The 14,947-nt window shown below is 42.5% G+C and overlaps 3 long non-coding RNA genes across 6 annotated transcripts in view; 2 read left to right on the top strand and 1 right to left on the bottom strand.

Annotated features, from left to right (window-relative positions):
* Positions 1–15: 15 nt before the first annotated feature.
* LOC134436416 (uncharacterized) overlaps positions 16–14,947 on the top strand; it is a 74,480-nt gene continuing 59,548 nt past the window's right edge. Inside the window, exons 1-2 of one of the 2 annotated variants that reach the window (XR_010032201.1) lie at positions 16–205; positions 1,720–1,827. This is a non-coding gene — a long non-coding RNA (uncharacterized LOC134436416). Of the gene's footprint in view, positions 206–376; positions 689–1,719; positions 1,828–14,947 lie in introns of those variants that run through there. The other variant, XR_010032202.1, reaches the window with a different exon arrangement.
* LOC134436334 (uncharacterized) lies at positions 3,662–5,505 on the top strand. The gene is made up of 3 exons (XR_010032191.1): positions 3,662–3,905; positions 4,929–5,000; positions 5,322–5,505. It is a non-coding gene; the product is annotated as an uncharacterized LOC134436334 (long non-coding RNA).
* LOC134436323 (uncharacterized) lies at positions 5,016–12,936 on the bottom strand. 3 transcript variants are annotated; one of them, XR_010032190.1, is made up of 7 exons: positions 12,403–12,936; positions 11,927–12,080; positions 8,671–8,733; positions 7,993–8,087; positions 6,215–6,295; positions 5,916–6,076; positions 5,607–5,825 (listed from the first exon to the last, which is right to left on the bottom strand). It is a non-coding gene; the product is annotated as an uncharacterized LOC134436323 (long non-coding RNA). The 3 variants fall into 3 exon arrangements; XR_010032188.1 differs by lacking the exon at positions 6,215–6,295 and having other exon boundaries at positions 5,016–5,825; XR_010032189.1 differs by having other exon boundaries at positions 5,916–6,295.

Genomic DNA, 14,947 nt, shown 5'->3' with positions numbered 1-14,947 from the left:
CAGTGATGTAGCGTTTTTGAAAACATTGACAGCCAGCTTCATTTTAGCAAACACAAACTTAGCTTCATCTTGGACTTACACGGAATGTAGTAAAGGCTAGGCATGATTAGTCAGTTAAAAAGTTTTTTTCCCCTTCTTCTCGAATCTTTGGAAGGAATGCCAGGGTTTGCCTCAGGGACTGACATCTCGGCTTCTAGTGCAACAGGTGATTTTACAAATCTGCTGAGTTGTGGTAGGCCTAGACCAAAGAAACTCAAGAGAAAGAACAATCTCTTGGCGGGGAATGCATTGGCCACGGTGTAGTACGGGGGCGTTGCCTGAGGACACGAGTGGATGGAAAATTAACTCCCTTGCGCATGGTCATTGGTCAGTGGGTGCGATGGATGCCATTTTCGTACTCCCTTGCACATGGTCAGTGGGGGCGACACCATGATGGATAATTTGTGGCCAAGTAACGGCAGCTGTTGGTCAGCAGTAATTGCTGGGGGTAATTAAGGACAGCTGACAGACATTCACGCTGTCCTATGACCTGTTCCACAGTGAATAACATTTCCGTACTCCCCTCGCCATCATTTCCTACTACGCTGTTATGACGTGAGTAAGCCCTCTTGTCTCAACCCTCTTTGGCCTAGACTGATGAGGAGGCAGAGGTAGCCCAAATGGCGGGAGTTTTTACCTTTTGAAACAGGTCTGTCCAGCTGTCAATATTTTATCCTTTATGAATAAAATACTGCAGTGTTAGTCAATGTAGTACTAATTTCATTCAAAATATAGCACTCATAAGACTATTTGAAAGGTTCGTACAAAAAAGGTTGTTTCTTTCCTCACAAGGTAGTCAACAATATGTCAGTCAGTCATATGTGTTGACCATGATAAAGCTGACTATCAGTAGACCGAGGCAAAACCTGTGGTAGGACTACATTGTGAGGGATGTACGCAGGACACAGTCAAGGATTTGGCTGTACAAATGTGGTAAAAGTATGAGGATTTATATTGGACATAAATGTGTTATTTTGTAGCAGCCTGACTTGGGCTGCGTTTCCCAAAAACTCTTAAGTAGTATTTAAACCCAAGTAGTTTAAGTATGAGGGGCCGCCTAGGCAATATATCAGAAATAGGTCTCACATCATCACTAAAAGTTTATACATACACTATTTTACCTCGCACATGCACTTGGCGCAACCATTTTATTTGTATGTGCGAGAAAAAATATTGTATGTAGACCTATAACATGATTGTATGCATACACTTTTAGTGATGTGGTATATTGCCTAGGCGGCCCCTCATACTTAGAGGGGGATGCCACTATTTTGGGGCTTAATACAGTTAAAATCGTTGGCTGGGGTTTATAAAGGTGGTAAAGTGTCTTACTTTTCATGTTAAGCGTTGTCTTGTTTTAAGACAAGTTAAAAGAGGTAATATGTTGCTAAGCTAGTGAAAGTCAAGGGATCCGTGTAGCATTGTAGCATGCTACACGGATCCATTTACTTTCACTAGCTTAGCGACATATTACCTCTTTTAACTTGTCTTAAAGCAAGACAACACTTAACATGAAAAATAAGACACTTTACCACCTTTATAAACCCTGGCCAACGATTTTAACGGTATTAACCCCCAAAATACTGGCATACCCCTTTAAGTACTACTTAGGCTTAAGTACTACTTAAGGGTTTTTGGGAAACGCAACCCTGATCACATTTGACATGTTCCCCAATGCAGGAAAGCCACCACAGAATCCTGGGTATGATGGTGTGTCTGTAACAGAGGGCCTCACCAGGTGTTCATATGGCAGAATCTGTGAAGAGAGGAGAAAACCATTTTGCCCATGTAAGTTCAAGTAGCGCTTTATTTTTGAATGAAATTTGTGCTGACTTATTTTCAATAGTTGTGTGTTCCCTTGCTTAATTGTTAAAAAGATTACAATAATCAGGTTGATCCTATGGGAACAGAAACCTGAACAGTGAAACCAGAAACCCAAAATCTGCCCTAGTGTTATATTTGTGACACATTGCCATGGCAAGCATAAAAGGAACATTTCAGAACATTTGTATCCCTGACCACTGATCCCTGTGGTAGTTAGATGTGAAAAGTCAGAGGCGCACACTAGAGGATGACATTTTTCGGGAATTCCTGTGGGTCCCGCGGGTCCTGCGGGATTCCCGCGGGATGGGAGTCAAAATTAAAGATGAAAGGGAGCGGGCAGAAGCGGGAATTCAAATGAAAGGGAGCGGGAATGCTCGCTTATTTATTCATTAAAAAAGCCTATTTTTTTGACGAAATGGGAGTGGGATTGATTTTGAGTGGGAGTGGGCAAGATTGGGAAACATTATTTTCAGGAGTGGACGGGATGAGATTTGTTTCTTCTACTCCAGTCCGGGATGAGACGGGATGGGATTTTTTTTCTGGGACAGGGATGGGACGGGAATGAAAATCCACTCCCGTGTCATGCTGTAGCGCAGTGGTTCCCAACCAGGGGTACGTGTACCACTAGGGGTATGCGAGCACACTGCAGGGGGTACTTGGAAAAATGAAATTTTAACAAATGCATGGCGCATAGTCACACTGCAATAGAAAAAGGGATGTAAAACACGAGTTAGGGGGTACTCATGGCACAATGAAAAGGCTTAGGGGGTACACGAGACAAAAAAGGTTGGGAAACACTGCTCTTGCGCACACATTAGTAGCACAGGTGTTGGACCAAACAGAAGATAAAATAACTGTAAGGATATGATAAAGGTCCTCCGCAACACAGTTTTATGCTCTAAGGTACCGTTTACACGTAGCTGGATATTTTTATATGTGGATATTTTTTTCTCCTGGTTGTATTGGTTTTGCATTGGTTTTTCCACGTCGCAGATATTTAAAATCCAGGTACAAAAAGCAGGAGAAAAAAATATCCTGTTTAGGGGGCTGAAACGCATTTGTTACAATGGAGGATTTATTTTTATCCACATGTTGCGTTTACACCTAACAGGAGAAAAAAATACCCTACTAAAAAAATATCCTGCTACTTGGAAACAGCACCTTAAACAAAGTTTAATGGCACAAACGTTTTGGACGCTCAGTCCTTAATCAAAGTGGAGGTTGAGGAAAGACTGAGCATCTGAAACGTTGTGACATTAAACTTTGTTTGGGAGCATAGTACAGTGTTTATGTTGTTTATCATTTCTTTTCAGTAGTTCAAGATGGGCCCCTGTGAAAATTAAGGGAAAAAGAATACTTAAAATTGGTGGTAGTGGTGGTGGTCAAAGGTGGAAGAAGTACGGAAAAAGGTATCTTTACTTGGTTTAAATCTCACTCAAGGGTCATTTCACGTGAAATCAGACACTTTGGGACCAGACCGACCCGGATTTCGATCATACTTGGTGTGCCTTTTCAGTAGCAAGGTAGCACCCCAGAACTGCATTGGTTTGAATCTGACACTAATATTAAGGGAGAAACTATGGCGTCATTATGTGGACAAAAGGTCCACGAGCGCCACTTACTGCCCACGCGAGGTATTTTATTCTGCGCGCGCGTGTAGACACTCTCGCGCGCGCGATTTTGCTCTGCGCGCGCGCGCAAACGCTGCCACGCGCGCGCAAACACCGTCTCACGCGCGAGAGGTGACATGAATTTCCTCACGCGCGCGAGCAGAAATGTGAATATTTAAATAATCTCCTCCCACTGATTAGCATAACCAACGAGGCGGAAGTTTGTTTAGTCTGAAATAATCAGACACAGATCTCAAGAGCAATTGTTGATATCGTTGCTACGGTAACTGCAGCTGGCGTTTACTGACGAGTGGAATGACTGAAGGTTGCATATACCTCTATTGCTTACCCATTTTTATGAAAACATTGTTTTTAATTGTTTATTTCATGGGCGAACTTGTTGAGATTCGCAGACAGCAGATGAGGAATAAAGTGAGTAGACATTTCATCAAATATGCTATGGTTCGTGTCCTGTCAAGCTTCATTTTGCTCACGACGAGTGCGTTTTAAGAGCTTAAAGTTAGCAGGCTAGGCATTTGGCATGATGACAAAGTTGTTTTGCAAAGAAGACCAAAATGCACGTTTACAGAGACCTTAAGTTAACATGTTGTAAGTGCAATGTTTCACTGAAATCCAGCTCCGTGTGCTGCATGACTGAGAGACATAAGCTTACCGGTACAAACCTGTTTCCTACGATGGTCCAGTCAGATATTTGTAATGTAGGCTAAGGATTCAAGTGTGTTTGATACTTTTGCTGGTAAGCATTGCAATAAAAGAGGGAGCCGGATAGTCAATTCAAGCGGTCAGATCAGAGAACCTTTATTGAAATCGGTTGGAACAATCATTCATTTTGCCACTGTCGTGTTCTCCATAGCTGGTGACAAGACGGCCGCAGTTGACTTGAGACCGGAGACCGAAATATGGATTTAATGTAGGCTATGTATTCAGCGATCCACAACGGGTATACACAAGGAGGTCTACATAAGTCATTGGATATACACAACTAGAGCTCTAGGTGAATTTAGCCTACATTGCATCAAAGAGCTCACTCTGTGCTTTAATGAAGTGATGAAGTGGATAGAAAATGAACCGTGCGCTGAGTATCCAGTAGATGGCGTCGACACACTGTAAATAAACAATGACACTACAATACTGACACAAGCACAATGAATGATTAGGCTAGAAAGATCACTTTCTCAAAGTACTGCAATTACTCCCAGGAAGTTGACTGGTTCGTGGAAAATGGTAGAGCAATACCGGCCTCTTCGAATATAGAGTTGAATAATTGAATCTTTAAGAAGTGACATAAATGGTACAGATCAATACACTGTATTTACCTGCTCTCTGTGTCACTTGGCTAGTACATTTAATGCAATGTGATACCAGTGCAATGCAATACATTTAATAAAAAAGGTGCAGACATTTTCAAAAATAAATAAATAAATCTGCCTTCAGTTGCTGATCGGCGGCCCTTGTACGGAGGTTGTCACACACAGCCAACGAAACCACATGGGCAACATGGAAGAGGTCAGTGTGCAGCCCAGCTTGTCTGACCCAAGCCATTTAAGTGGTTAAAGAATTTAGTGAATCCATCTACACATGCCATATCTGCAGGGGCCTAATCTGTCTACCTTTTTTACATGTTGCAGCAATTGCCAAATCCCAATAGTGGTAACACAAGTGCAGAGATTTCATGTAGACTATTGAACTCAACTAAAGGGGTCACTAGTAACATAATAATAACAGCAATAGCAACACCACACGCACAAAGTAAATTGAATAATTGTTGTGATTCCAAATGACCTATTCTTGATGAAGGCACAATCTCTACATTTCTTTGCTGTACAGGAAAAATCAGGCATACTGCATATCGGCAGTTGGTGAGATGGCGTGGGAGTTCGTAGGCTATGTTTGGGTTCCACTGCAATCCTGTGCCGTCACAAAGATCTGGCAGATCTTTAAATCCACACATCGTACAGGTTTCCAGGATGTGATTTATTTGTGGCAAATAAAAGACAGTACACCTGAATCAGATGTATTTGTCATAATGCATTTCTTAACCTCAGCAATGGTTTTTAAACAAACCCACAAATGTATATGTATACACTGTATAGTATAAAAGAAGGACTGAAGTGTTACAATATCATACATCACACACACACACACACGCACACACCACACACACATCGTCGGATCATCTCCTCTTTTGGGGGTTACACATAGCCGCTGCTCAACGGTGGGGGTGATGGCTGCCTCTAACGTGGAGAAGTGTCAAAGTCTTGCTGTAGTGTAGGTCCGCTTTACTTGTCCTTGCCCGCTCTCTCTCACTGTTGCACAGTAGTGTAGTGCTGCCTATTGAAACATGTGGTAGAAATTATGGGAAGTGATGATTTTGTTTATTCTGTTAATACATTCTGAGGTTACTGAGAGGTATGAAATTACCTGCTTAGGATGCCATGGTATGTGAACGGCTTCATTTTTGGCGCAAAATGGTTGATGACGTTGTGGATTATGAGCTGATGTCTGGTGACCTGATGCCATTTTGTTGATGTCCTTCACCTAGCCAGTGTCATTGAGGTCATCAAAGTTTCCGGCCGCCTTGTCTGTAATGACAGGATATAACAGTATTAAGAACATGACATATCACTGTCGCTCAGTAGTATTCTACATCTTGTCCAGACAGTGTACAATAATTCTAATTGTAAAGTGTAGAGTGTAAAGGGTTAACAAACTGGCCACACCCTTGGATGCCAGGCATGTTCTAATCACCACTCAGACTGTGTTTGTAGAGAATCTGAAGAAGACTGTTGAGGTACGTTATCCTGCCATGAAAAAATAAAACGCAACAAAAACGATTCTAAGTGTGCAGACTCCTCACTCTGTGAAAACTACAGTTGACCTTCGTACTGCACCTGTGTGCACAATCCTCTCCTTCAAGTAAAAGTATTCAAACTACACGGTGACTGTGGTACACTTTTTAGGTACATGTGTGTAGAAAATTTAATTCAGACTTGCGCTTTGCATACGATGTGGTTGTGTTTGGGTACCCGTACACCTGGTAGGAACCCATGTCTGGGTACAGACAAGGGTTTGACATTAATGTTTTGCTCTCCGGCCACAGTTGGGTTTTCCCAAGTCACTAGCCACTCTGGTTTTCTGCTTGCCACATTTTTGCTCACAGTTCTTTTCATTATCATGCTAAACCAAGAGGGTTAGAGATATGAACACATAATTTCTACATGTACAGTGGCTGCAAAAAGTTTACACACCCCTCTTCAAATGTCAGGTTTTTGTGATGTAAAAAAAAATAGAAAGACAAATAAATTCACAGCTTTTCCCTCCTTCAATCGAAACTATTAATCAATGCAATGCAATGCAAAAATGTACACGCCCTTAAATTAATACTTAGTTGCAGCACCTTTGGCCTTCATTACAGCACAGTCTTTTGTGGGTAAGAGTCTCAGCATGGCACACATTAATATGGCAATATTCGTTCACCCCTCTTTGCAAAGCCCTCCAAATCAGAAAGATTGCGAGTGCAATCTCCCACAGTCAGTCCTCCTCAGATCACCCAACACCCAACAAGGCTCCCTTCACTTAAAGTATGGTGTTGTTGGGGTGATGTTTTGTGCCAAATATACCCTTTCGAATTATGACCAAAAAGTTAAATCTCGGTGGAGTACATTTTGCAAAAAATACTTCTGTAATCTCCCAAATGCATGTGGGAAGATGTATTATGGTCAGGTGAAACCGAGGTTTAACATTTTGGACATAATTACAAGGTAACAACACCTCATTGCCAAGGTAACACCAAGCATAAAGTGAAGCATGAAGGTGACAGCATCATGCTATGTGATTATCGTTCTTCAGTTGTAACTGGGGCTTAAGTCATGGAGGTTGGAATTTAGAACAGTTCCACAGGGGCCATTGTAGTGGCATAAAGGGGGAGGGGATGGGCCAGTGAAGTTAAAGTCCATATGCCTCTGTGAATAGATGTGATTTCAACGTAGCCAGTGTGGGGGCCTGGCGTATGTTGGGAGGTAGACTGTTCCAGAGCGTGGGGGCAGCAACACAAAAAGCTCTGTCACCAACAGTACGGAGTCTGGCTCGGGGGATGATGAGATTGTCCTTTTCAGAAGACCGCAGAGACCTGGACTGGGAGTGTGAGAGTTCAGTCCTGTATGACACGGAACATCTGTTGGGCAATCTGAGGAGGACTGTGCAGATGAGATGCATTCGCAATCTGTCAGATTTGGAGTACTTTTTGCAAAGATACGTGTACAAATATTGTCACTTCTATGTTTGCCATGCTGATAGACTCTTACCCAAAAGACTGAGTGCGGTGATAGAAGCCAAAGGTGCTGCAACAAGGTATTAGTTTAAGGGTGTGCATATTTATGCAACAATGTTAATAGAAGTTTTATTTTCTATTCTTCCCTTTTAAAGCTTTAAGTTTGTTTTCTGTCATTTTTTACGTAACAAAAACCTGGAATTTGAACAGGGGTGTGTAGATGTTTACCTCAATCTAACTGCTTCATCCCGTTTCATCTTCCGTCTCGGATTGATGTTGAGGAGCCTGGTCGGTAGCATACCTGCAAGTGCTTCTTCCACCGCCTGAAAATAAATAATGCAAGAGGGAATAATATAGACCGATTGGTAAGAGTATGCACCAAGCAGCTGAGCTGTCTGCTCATTTCGAGAGCTGTAAACGATTACATTACAGCCATAGAAAGAAGGCTGGCTGCACTGCTGACAAGTTCATGAATCTTGATGTAACAGTGCACGTAATTTTAGCATCAACAGGATGTGACGCAAAAACGTACATCCATTCAACAGGGCAAATATTTGATGATGTTATTACCATCTTATAACAATGACGACTTGGCCTGTATTATAGTTCTCAGAGTCGCCAAGAATGCCCAGCTTCCTGCTTGTTTAGCATGACACAGTAGGTCATGCTCGCATTAATTAGTTAGCCTACTAGCCTACTAAAGGACTTGTATTTATAATCAACATAAATCCACCGCCAACAACTGAACTAGCCTAGTGGTCTATTTACATGTCAAACATGTCCCACACAGCACAGAAACAAAAGAAAAGAGAAGAGAAATCATTGTAAGCTGGTCTTTGTCATTCACACACTTTGACAGTGTTTCCTAAATTGTGGCAGACAAGTGTCTTGAGAGCAAATACCTACCTAGGCTCTTAAACAGCACCTTCCTGCATTCTGGCGTCCAACTTCAGGAATGGTTCATCATCTCTGTATGACAGGCAGTGTTGGGCAAGTTACTTTGAAAAAGTAACTAGTTACTAGTTACTAGTTACTTCTCCAAAAAAGTAACTGAGTTACTTTCTGAGTTACTCCGGTATCAAAGTAACTAGTTACCAGTAAAAGTAACTTTTGCGTTACTCGCCCCCCCGACCATGTTTCATAAACCACATAGAGAAGGACGGTAAAGACAGGTAACGATACAAACAACAATTTATTGCAACATAATAAACCAAAGCCACTGGATGGACAAAATATATATATATATTTTATAAAAGAAAATAACACATTTTAATAGGCTTATTTAAATTCAACTGAAAATGTGCATGTTAAATCCACCTTTAAATTACTAGTAAATGTAGTATTTACATTTTAATTATTACTAAATGCTATCCTTTCAAACAAGACCAGAGATTTTCTAGGCCTATCTAAACTGTCTCTGACAAGACTACGATTACGTCATTTTGTAGTTCACAGAGTCGTGAAGCAGTAAAAGACGCGACCACAAAATGCGGAAGTAGCCACTTTGCGTCTTTGTCTCGAAGCGTGCGAGTAGAGTTTGTGTTGTTATCAGCGAACTATCAGCGAGCTATTTCATCGTGGTTAGTGAGAAGTTGAATCATGATGAAGTTCTGAGCATGTTATTTGCCTATTCTGACTCTGAAGGACAGTTTTTATCTCATGAGGAGGATAATGATCGGACGAGCACTCTTTGTTTACCGCGGCGAAACTTCCAAAGGCAGTGATGCCGACATGCGAAGCAAGGATGTTCTCTAAGCATACACACACATTGAAACTCATTCGGTGACTTTATCCGATCTCAAGTGAGTCGGCGGTAGTGGCGAATGCAGTCGTAGTGTCCATACAGGTAGTCCTATTGGTGGAGGAATTAGGGGTGAGAGTGGTTCTGGTTTTTGTTAGCTTGCGCTCCCTCCAGCCCCCGGTGATACGGGTAGCCACCTATCCGGACGCAAACGCAATAATCCTGGGATCAGACGAACACTGTTCACCAAGCAGCACACACACACACACACTCATTCTGTCCCTCTTTCTGACTTCTACTGGGTGGATGGCAGCGGCGAACGTGGCCATATGACCAGAGAGAGTAGAGAGAATATCTCTGATATGGCCGTATGGAGAGGTTTTGGTAATAGAACGCACGGTGACGACGCATAGGCTACCCAAACAGTAAGTAAGGGTTAACGTTCGGCGAGAAGGTCGCTACCGTGGAATAGCAGCACGACAGAGAGAATCTTTAGACCCCGACGCGGAGCGGAGGGGTCTTGTTCTCTCTGAAGTGCTGCTATTCCACAAAGCGACCGACTCGCCGAAAGTTAACCCGCTTATTATATGGATATACTTAAATGATTCACACATGCGGGGACATTTCTTTAGACCTATTTAATGTTAAGATTGTTGCTGCGCAAAACAAAACAGTGCCGTTGTGGAACACCGCTTGGCAACAGCTAGGTAGGCTAGCCAGGACAACAGGTGTTGTCTATCACAGCAGCTGATTAGAGTGACAAAAGACCGGACCCCCTGCGGAGTGATATGAAACATTCGCTTTAGCCACTGACTTGTATACAAGCCAGTGGCTTTAGCAGTGAACGTCTTGTTGCCATTGACAGCGGTAGCCAGGACAACGGGTGCTGTCTATCACAGCAGCTGATTAGAGTCTTGTTGAAAAGTCGCTTTAGCAGTGAAAAGTCTTGTTGCCATTGACAGCGGTCTGTTATAGACCAACCCGTCCGTTATCGAAAAATAACAGACGTCCGAACGTTGGGGAGCCCCGTTGAAATGAATGGAGCATTCGACAGATGACGTCACAACCATATAATAACGTGAAGTAACGGAGTGTATGAAATTGTAACGGCGTTATACTGACAGTAAGAATAATTAGTTAGATTATCCGTTACTGAAAAAAGTAACGGCGTTAGTAACGCCGTTTATTTAAACGCCGTTATTCCCAACACTGATGACAGCATGCACAGAATTAGTGGTCAATATACAACATTTTTATAAAAGTAAGAGTATGCACATCCCACCTCGCTGAGGCCAGGTGCAGGACAAAGGCGCGTCTAATAGTGGAACAGAGTAGAAGCCCGCATCCTGTGGCTCCGCTTTGAAAATGTATTCAGGTCATACAACCATGAAGACCCTGTTGGGGGTCAGCTGCTCTATGTTCCCACAGCCCATTGGTCCCACAGCTTATTCTTGCTGCTCCATGTTCCCACAGTTATTCCCACAACTATTCAAATATAGGCCATATGTTCCACACCTGTTTATTCTTAACACTACTACATAAGCTTGAGGCAGTTTTGAAAACTATCTCTGAACTACAGGAAGCCACATCTTGAGCAGTCACCTATAGCAGAAATGACAAGATCTGAAACGAACTGACTAATTTGAAAGAAAGGGCCCAGTGCATTAAAAAAGAGAATGCAGACAGCCTATTTCAGGGGACTCAGAAATACTAGGCAGGGCACAGCATAGAGAGAGATCCAGGAGCGGTGGCGTTTAAACGTGACAGAAATCCAAGTTAAAACTTTAGAAAAGTGAGTTATTAAAAAGTCGTTGGACTCGGAGGGAGGAGCACTGCGCAGAACATAAGGCTTTTTGATGCATAGAATAGTTTACAACGCCTGCTCATTCAATCAAATTCTCAATAACAGCATAAAAGCGAGCTTGCCCTGTACTGTACCCTGTACCCTACTGGCTGCCTGGCATTCAAAATCCTTCACAGCTCTACCAGCCAGGGCTGTGCGAAGCGTTGCCACGGCAACCTGCCCAGGCCTGAGCGCTTTGCTTCGTGCGATATGTAAGGGGTCTTGGGGCCAAAACATACCAAGGCGGAACGGTCGCGGGACGAACGCGGTCTTTATGCTAAAGTTTAGTTTCGGCCGGCGTGTTTTTCTCTGCCTTTCACACTGACAGCGTCGGCGTGCGCGGCCAGTCCTGTTCAAAACCCTCCCCACAGCCAAAGCTAGCATGCTAGTTTGCAATTCATTTGAATGAGACACCGCGGAACGGTGCAATTATCTCCAGCACATACATTAATTCTCCAGTCTTGTCTAAATTTAAATGTAGGCTATTCCTATGGCGAACTATTCTCAGTTTATTATTATTATTATTATTAGAGGGTTGCTAAACACATGTCAGTTGAATATTGACTGAACAAACTAACCTCGGTCTGCGAATGATGATTCTCCTCTTTGGCCTCTCTGAAGTCCAGGCGAAGTTGGCACAGCATCCTTTATAAGCTTTGTGATACCACGGGCGGTCTTTACAAAACACTGCTTCTCAAAGTGCTCAGAGCAAACCTTGGTCTCAGCGTTGATCTGTAACCATAAATACCAGGGTATGCATTTTAGTTCGTTAGCAAAACAACTTGATTTTGGCACAAGTAGGCCTATGCTGCTACTGGTTCTGGTAGCACAAAATCAGTGGCCATCGGATCGCTTACCACACAATTAAAAGCCTAATCTTGAAATAGCGATCTGGAAATATCATATAAATGTAGCGTTGTGTAATTACACATTCATATTTTTTTATTTCACCGAGGCATTCGCGTCATTAGGCTACGTGAGTCATGACAAGTTTGGCGAGCTAGCTTATTTGTGCTAGCTGATGCGTATGATTGAACATAATTTTGCATCTTACCTTGAAATATGGACCAGGATCCCTCTTGATGTGATTTATACATTCACGGCGAAGTGCCTGCTCTTTGGGGAAACGGTGGAAAGTCTGTCCAAGGAAGGATTTTTTTTCTCTTTGAGGACGAACATTTGGGCACACAACAGTGAGGCGCCATGACAGCTGGTGCGTTGCCGAATGTACCCCTGAAGTGTACCCCTCAACGTCTTTAGAACGTTCCGGGTGAATAAGGCGAACATAGACATAGCATATTGACACAATGTTTTCATCCACCAAAAAATAAAATGGGTTTACTAATAAAGAGGTGAATGCCCTTGTCAGCGCAGCCGTGAGTTGCGTTTCAGTTGTGTTTCAAAGGTGGTCGTTTGCAGTCACCGTAGCAACGATAGTCTATCAGCAATTGAGATCTGAGATCTCTGTGTTTGACTACTATGGACTAAACAAACTTCCGCCTCATTTGTTATGCTAACCAGTGGGAGGAGATAATTTAAATATTCATATTTCTGCTCGCGCGCGTGAGGAAATTCATGTCACCTCTCGCGCGTGAGACGGTGTTTGCGCGCGCGTGGTAGCGTTTGCGCGCGCGCGCAGAGCAAAATCGCGCGCGCGACAGTGTCTACGCGCGCGCGCAGAATAAAATACCTCGCGTGTACAGTAAGTGGCGCTCGTGGACCTTTTGTCCACATTATAACACCATAAGAAACAGACTAGGAAAGGTTCACATGTGAGGGTAGGACACTATACATTCAGCCTTGAATATATCAGTCAGTGTTAGTCACAAAAAGATGCCTGTGGTGTTGTTTGAAAGCTCTTTTCTGGCTCTACATATTACACAATCACCTTGGAATACAACTACTCTCAGAATATGAATTATGATAAATTGAAAAATTAAAAATTGAATATCTAAAAAAAACTTATATTTTAAAATGGCCAGTTCCTTGTCCAAACGTAGCCGGCAATGTCATGAGCAGCACCTAAAATGCTGGTGTTCGGTTTGTTATTCATTTCAGAGAGAAGTTGACTCACAAATATGGCGTCATACAGACCACTTACTAATAATATGGTAATACCATAGTAGCATCACATGACAAAACAAAAACAAAACAAAAATGGTCAGTGTCCATGGTCCCAGGTTTCAGAAACTAAGGCAGATGTCCATTTATACACACCAAATGATGATATGTGAATGTTTGAACATTCCTTCTCTGTGTACCTGTGCCATCTTCCCTTTACCGTACTTTAAAGAGATAATCAATGGCTACACTCTCATTTTGTACTCTACCAGTGCATTTGAAGCAACAGCTGTGTCTTTTGTAGATAATGTATAAGTACGTCCTGTTGCAGTTACAGGTTCCACTACCAGAAGCACATCCTGATGATCCATGACAAGTCTATCTGGTCTGAAGGGAAAAGTGAAGGATGGAGATGGCCCATGAGGATGCAGGAAGTTCAGTTTCACCTCTCCAGTGCTCGGCATACATTCCTCAGCACATGCTAGCCACCAGTTGCCATCATATACAGCTACAACATACCCTTTGATGCTTGAAAATGTAACACATTCCTTTACTGAGCTCACTCTTTCAACTCTGCCTTCTCTGAATGCTGAAAATGGCCTAACTTCCACTGTGTCCATTGACAATGGGCAGAAGCTGTGTAGTTTTTGAGTACCTGGAATAGTTCTTGCAGATTCAAACCTTTTCAACAGGTTCTCAGCTTCATTATGGTACATCTCTGTTGTGGCAAACTGGTAATGGATGTTCTTGACATTATCCTTGACTGACTCCCTTGAACCAGGAACGTTTTTAAAACTATAGTTTTGTAATTCAAGATGCTATTCAATCATTTCACTGGAACAACCAGTGCAGGCCACAATCCATCCATTTGTATGCTACTACCAAGATCAGTTGAAACTGGGGAAAAAAATCTGTTTTGTTGTTATTTCAGACTGCAACATTCATGATACAATTGCTGTACATCTGTTTTAGAAGCTCCTAATTCAGTTCCTCAGTGACACTTCATCAATGACAGAACGTCCAAAGAAGATCCTATATTTTTTCTGATGGCTGTGCTGCACAATATAAGAACCTTAAAAACACAACAAATTTGTGCCACCACGAGGCAGATTTTCACATACCTGCAGAGTGGCACTTTTTTGCCACATCACATGGCAAAGGTCCATGTGATGGCGTTGGAGGGACAGTTAATGGCTTGCTGCACGAGCAAGTCTGCAACGTCCTATTGACAATTAAATTGTAACGCCATACCAACTGTTTGAATTTGTCAAGGATAATGTCAAGAACATCCATTGCCAGTTTGCCACAACAGAGATGTACCATCATGAAGCTGAGAACCTGTTGAAAAGGTTTGAATCTGCAAGAACTATTCCAGGTACTCAAAAACTACACAGCTTCTGCCCATTGTCAATGGACACAGTGGAAGTTAGGCCATTTTCAGCATTCAGAGAAGGCAGAGTTGAAAGAGTGAGCTCAGTAAAGGAATGTGTTACATGTTCAAGCATCAAAGGGTATGTTGTAGCTGTATATGATGGCAA

The sequence above is a fragment of the Engraulis encrasicolus genome, chromosome 2, assembly GCF_034702125.1.
Source record: "Engraulis encrasicolus isolate BLACKSEA-1 chromosome 2, IST_EnEncr_1.0, whole genome shotgun sequence".
In the NCBI taxonomy this organism is placed as follows: domain Eukaryota; kingdom Metazoa; phylum Chordata; class Actinopteri; order Clupeiformes; family Engraulidae; genus Engraulis; species Engraulis encrasicolus.
The sequence above is the reverse complement of the archived record's forward strand: the minus strand, read 5'-3'. Positions and strand labels throughout refer to the sequence as shown.